The 5765-nt window shown below is 41.9% G+C and overlaps 1 pseudogene; it reads right to left on the reverse strand.

Moving 5' to 3' along the window:
- Positions 1–3364: 3364 nt before the first annotated feature.
- On the reverse strand, positions 3365–5477 carry LOC107526876 (peroxisomal acyl-coenzyme A oxidase 1-like; annotated as a pseudogene).
- Between the last annotated feature and the right edge of the window lie 288 nt (positions 5478–5765).

The following is a 5765-nucleotide window of genomic DNA, read 5'->3' on the forward strand; positions in this document are numbered from 1 at the left end:
GCTGAGACAGCTTGCCTAAAATTTTGGAAGGTAGGTTTCAATTGTTATTTGCATTCTCCCTCCTCTAACTTAGACTAGCATCCCTTCTAAACATATTCTCATTTCATTTTAACTAAAAACAAATGAGTCTCTCATTCTTGTTAATGAGTTATGGTCTCTGGCTTTAGTGTTAGAAAGTGATCTTTCTTAAGAAAAATTCTAACAGCAGTACAAAGGATCTATTAGCCATTGTTGGGGGTATGGTCTCCCTTCCATGACTGTCACGGTTATGTTGTTTGATGTTGTGGAATTGGCATTGTTTTCCTGATAAAATGCATGTGGTTGCAGATGGTGGGCAGCCAAATTTTGTTGAAATAGGCAATTGTAAGATTGACTGCATCCTGAAAAGCCCTCAGCCAGTGCTGTGAAGTGCTTATATTATTTTATTGAGGGGGAAAAAGATTGTAATTTGGGTCCTGAAAGACTTGAATAAAACAGAAGTTTCCCCTCATCTGCACACTACATTTCACAGGGAGATTTTGCTGGACACAAAACTGCAAATTGTCTGCTGAGTTAAAGGATATAAAAATTAAAATGGCCAATTAAATGCAAATCACCATTGTACTCAAGACAGGTGTGGACTGACCTAGTAGGTAAGTCATGCTTTGATGATCATAGCAGTCATTTCCCTTTTAATGCAAAACGGAATTATAACAGACATCATAAACTATGATTTGTTCTGTGAACTGGTCCCCTGCTTGAGGCAAGATTCTTTTGTAATTTTGCATGGCTAGCTCCTTCTCAACATTCTAGTTTCTGCCCACATGTCTCCCCCTTGAAAAGGACTTTGTTCTCCGCTTTATCTAAAACAACACCCCCTGCCCATCACTCTATGCTTTTATTTTGGTCAGAACTCCTAACACCATGTGATATGATCTCATTTATAAATTTGATTGCTTGCTATTGTCTGTCTCCTCTAGACAGAGCACATTTATGAAAGTAGGGACTACATTTGTGTTTTCACTGTCTCCAATCCCTGGCTCAGAAAGCACTCAATAAATTTGTGTAAATAAATAAAAGACAATTTTAAGGGTGTGTGTGTGTAAGATATCTCTTTAAAATAAGAACTATCTCATGTTTTTTTAAACCAGGCACAAGAAAAGCTATTGATTGTTTTATAAAGCTTTTTCTTAGAACCATAGGAGCTCCAAGACCTTGCTCTCTTTCTACCATTTTTGGAAATGCAAAGAACTATGTTTTTCTTAATAGGAGTTTGGTTTAAAAGGATTATTGTCAGAAAGAAAAAGTGCTTTTCATAAACAGGTACATAGAAATAAACCCATTAACCATGATGCATAACTATATAGTTGTTTCCCATTTGTTATCTTCCTCTAGTTGGGAATTTAAGCATCATTAATGCCAAGTTATGGGAGGGGGATGGGGATACCATTATCATATTATAAAACTCTCTATACAATATTCCTTTTCTCAGTAGCTAGTATTTGTTCTGAGTCTGTTCCCATTATTCATTCTATTTAGCCTATACTGAATCTTTATTGATCCTTTCTTCATATAAAAGAGAAAAATCAATTTTCTATTATGTCTGTTAAACAGGTAGAGTGAGATTATGGTGGGCATGGCAAATGAAGCAATGGATAATTATTTGCTGAGATGTTCAATTTCAAATAGTAAAGGGAAACTAAGGATAAGATAATAAATCACCGCTTGACATCTATTACTACTTCTGTTTATCTTAAACATCCCCAACCATGTGTGTGGATTCCAGTGTTAAAAAAATTAAAAGTAATTTTTTAGAGAGGAAACAGGCATCGTTAAAAATATTTGCAATTTAAACTTCTAATTTTAATATGTCTCCAGTTTATATGAGTTAGAAAACAAAATGAATATGGGCACTAAAAGATACTGCATTATTCCGAGGCACCTGGCCCTCAGCTGAGGTGAACTGCTCTGCCCGCCATTTAAATACAGCACTCCCAAGGCAGCTCCCTTCAAGTTTCTGTCATCCTTCTGCTGTTGACTTATTTAGAAGGCGAAGCATATATAATTTTAATGTTCAGGGATTTATACTGTTGATTACTACCAAATTCTGGAAAACAATACAAGGCAAAAAGGATCTGTTCCATAGTCTTGCCAGTCTATAACTAGACTTTCCTTTTTCTAACGGAGAAAAACTGCCTGTCTACAAGGGACATTAGGCAGAGGACATTTGCATGCGTTTACTTTATGCACCTGTTGGACATCCATTATGGTCAGGTTATTGGAAGAGTCACTGGAATACAAGGCGTTATGAAAATCAGATCACTGTGTTCAGAGCTTAAAGTCAAAGGGGATGATGACATATCTGTGAAACTTGTGATGACACATGTGATAATTAGAAAAAAGGTTCTACACCTTTCTCACAGGAAAGGAAACTTTAGGAGATAATGTGGAGTTCCTACAAGAAAATGATGTATAAGGGCCTATGTGTCTGCCAGGATTAAGTAAGTAGAACAGGGCAAGAGCTTGCACGTGGGAGCCATTTAAAAGCAACAATGAACTTTGTTTATAATGATATTCTGCCTATTATTAAGACATGGGCAGCATTAAACTCAATTACTTGTAAAATGTGGCTACGACTAACAGAGGATAGCACTATTATCGTCATTGCCCTCCGCCTGTTAAGTAAGATACACTGTGTTCTCTTAGTAACTTTACCCACAAAAGCTGGGGGAAGTGAAGGCAAATGTGTACAGTGTCCTGAAATTTAAGATCAAGCTTTGTCAGGACAAGATAGAAAACATATACCCTGGTGTCTTGCTCACTGCTGGCCCCACCATGAAGCATACCTAAGAGAGTGTCCTGGTCATTTCCAACTCTGGAGCCTCCCCCAAACCCCTGATTAGTTTATTTCCTCCAATTTGTTTTCTTCAGTCCTGCTTTTAAGCCAGGGCTCATGGCGGGAGCTGGTAGGGCATTTAGTATGAAAGCCTAGAAGGGTTCTACCCCACTTCAAAAAATACCTTTGCTTAAAAACACATGTATCCAGTGATTAGCAAGTAAGACCTGAAAAAATTAACTCTTAGTAGTTAAATTCTATCAGTTATCAGAAGTTATGGCCTGGGATCAGTGCGTTGCAAAGGGAAGTCACATTGCATTTCTTAAAGCTTTTTCTGAATGCCTAACAGATCTCTTCTCGTGTTAATTGCACTTAAAAGACATTTATTTTCCCATTTACTCTCTGAAAGCTGTTCATTGTTTTCTTCAGTTTTAAAGATGAAAGGGGCCAATTTATCATTTGCTCAATAGCTCTCTGAATTCGATCAAGGTTCCTCGCAGGTTTGTGTGACAGGTACAGGGGGAGTAGAGGGTTATGTCATTGTGACCTTCAAAGCTTGGACTGCAGTGGCTTCAGGTGCTTGTAGTAAGATTAGTAAGATTCATGGACCTCTGCTTTGTTCGGTGGGGATGTCTTGGCCCACCCAAACATTCCCGTCACAGCTGCCAAGTACAGAGCCTGGTGACACATCCTGAAAATCAAATGCATCAACCACAGCAACAGCATCCGGTGGGCCACGGTCAGCAGCTCCTTGATGAGCTGGTGCACTTGGGCACTGTGAGTCTGTCAGGATGCTCTCCTGAAGAAATCCCCCGCCTTCTGACTGATTCCGTACAAAGAACACAAGAGACAGAAATTCCTCAAGACAGCTTGGATGGATTTATCTTGAATTTTGAGGGCTGTTTGCAAAGAGCTTAACTGTCACTTAGTGGCAATGTGCCTCACTTGCTTGGGAGGTCAACGGAAGTTAGGTTCCACGCTACCTCCTTGCTTTTTCTGTGACTCACTTCAGTTTGAAGGTTTTTTGCAGCAATTTCTACTAATCTGGCCACACGGAGTTTTTACGCATATATGAGGCTGTCATGGTTGTTGATATCCACCACGGTCAGCCACACTGCCACCTGCTGCAGGTGGATGCGGTGACTGGGCAGGTCATTCAAGTAGGACACCATGCCACACACCAACCGTCCCGAGTGCACCTGGTCATAACTTTTCATCAGAAACAGGGATGTCTGCAGCATCATGACGATGTTTTCGTCCTCAAAGGTGCAGGTCAGGGTAAAAGTGACATAAATGTTTGGAAGGCCACTGCAGTGAGAATAGCTATGCCCGCCGCAGGCCATCTGACAGGCCTTGATGGCAGTGTTAGTTGTCCAGGAGGTGAATGTCTTCAACTGGGCGGTGAGGGCATGAAGCTCGGGCACTTCACTCGGGTCCCCTTGGCCAGTGTCTTCAGTAATCTGATGACAGCTGTCCTTCATGTCTGGGTCTGCAAAGTGGAAGGCATGGGCAGTGGCCAGGAGTGGAAAGAGTTTATACTGCTGGGTTTGAAAATCCAAAATCTGGGGTTCTGAGTCACTGGGTTTGATTTCAAACTGGCGCTATATCAGATGACGATGGTGCAAGCCTTCGCCAGACACTGAGCAGCTTCTCCCGAAAGGAAGGACCTGATAAGCACCATGGTCCCACAGATCAGCTTGTTACTCGCAGGTTTCAAGTGCCATCAGGCTTCACTTGGGCACACTTCCTCAGCATGTTTTCTCTGGGAATACAATAATGGTCCATCTGCAGGTAGCTATTATCCATTTCATCGTAGCCGAATTTGGGGCCAACATCACCAACAGTGATACCTGGCAAAGGTTTATGGGTTCCAATTTTATGAATAAGTACAATGAAGGCATGTAATCCATAGCATTCCTCCTTAGTGTAAAGCTGGGCAAGTACTATTGCATGATTTGAAGTCTTTGCCAAGTCCACGAGGCTACCACTTGGTGAGGTCACAGTAGGACTATTGAGAATAAACTCCTGGGTTTCAGGGTCAAAAGTGGCTGTGGTTCCAAGCCTGGAAGATGAGTTCTGTGGCCCAATTCCATTGGGCGTAGGTGCCAAATATCTGGAGTCCTTTGGAGGAAAGCAGCCATTTCTCTTGCTGAGCAGTGGTACCCTGATTCAGCAAGGTGGGAATAAACATAGAGAAACTGAGGCCCATAGGTTCCACAAAATTGATCATATGTAGTTTTTTAAACCACATGATTTTGCCCTGCCGTGTGGCTCATTGGATTGAGTGTCAATCCACGAACCAAGAGGGGCGTGTAGGAGGCAGCCAATCAATGTTGATGTTTCTGTCTCTCCCTCTCCCTTCCTCTCTGTCTGAAATCAATAAAAACAGATTAAAAAAATAATAAACCACATGATTTCATCAGTGTCTGAGATGCTAAACTCCCTGATCTTCACCCTGGTGGCACTTCTCAACAGCCACCTCATAATGCTGGCTGCAAGTAAGGAAGTTCAAGTCCTCATGCTGGAAATCTGGGTCGTTCAGAATCAGGTTCTCCATCTCTCAGTGGCACCAGGTATTCTCTGAGCTGCTGTCCAGGATGTGCCTGAGCAGCTCCAGGTTGAAGCTGGTGGAGGCCCACTCCCTGTGCAGATCCTGATTCATGGTGACAGCCATCAGGAGGCAGTGGAGGCCCAGATGGTGGAGACAAAGGTTGTTGGAGGCTCCAGCCCAACTCTGGAGCCTTCTGATGCCAGAGAAAGATCATCATCAGAAAGTTAGCTGATGGCAAAAGTGAGAAGGCTCTGTTGTTTCCAGTCAACCCCAATACCACGCTTATGGCTTGTGCTCTCTACCCTGGCTGTATATTGGGAATACTTCAAGAACTGGTTGAAAATACTGATGTGTGGGTTCTATTCTGAATTCATTTAATTGCTTTGAGATAGGACCTTG

This window comes from Miniopterus natalensis, chromosome 2 (assembly GCF_054644295.1).
Source record: "Miniopterus natalensis isolate mMinNat1 chromosome 2, mMinNat1.hap1, whole genome shotgun sequence".
NCBI lineage: Eukaryota > Metazoa > Chordata > Mammalia > Chiroptera > Miniopteridae > Miniopterus > Miniopterus natalensis.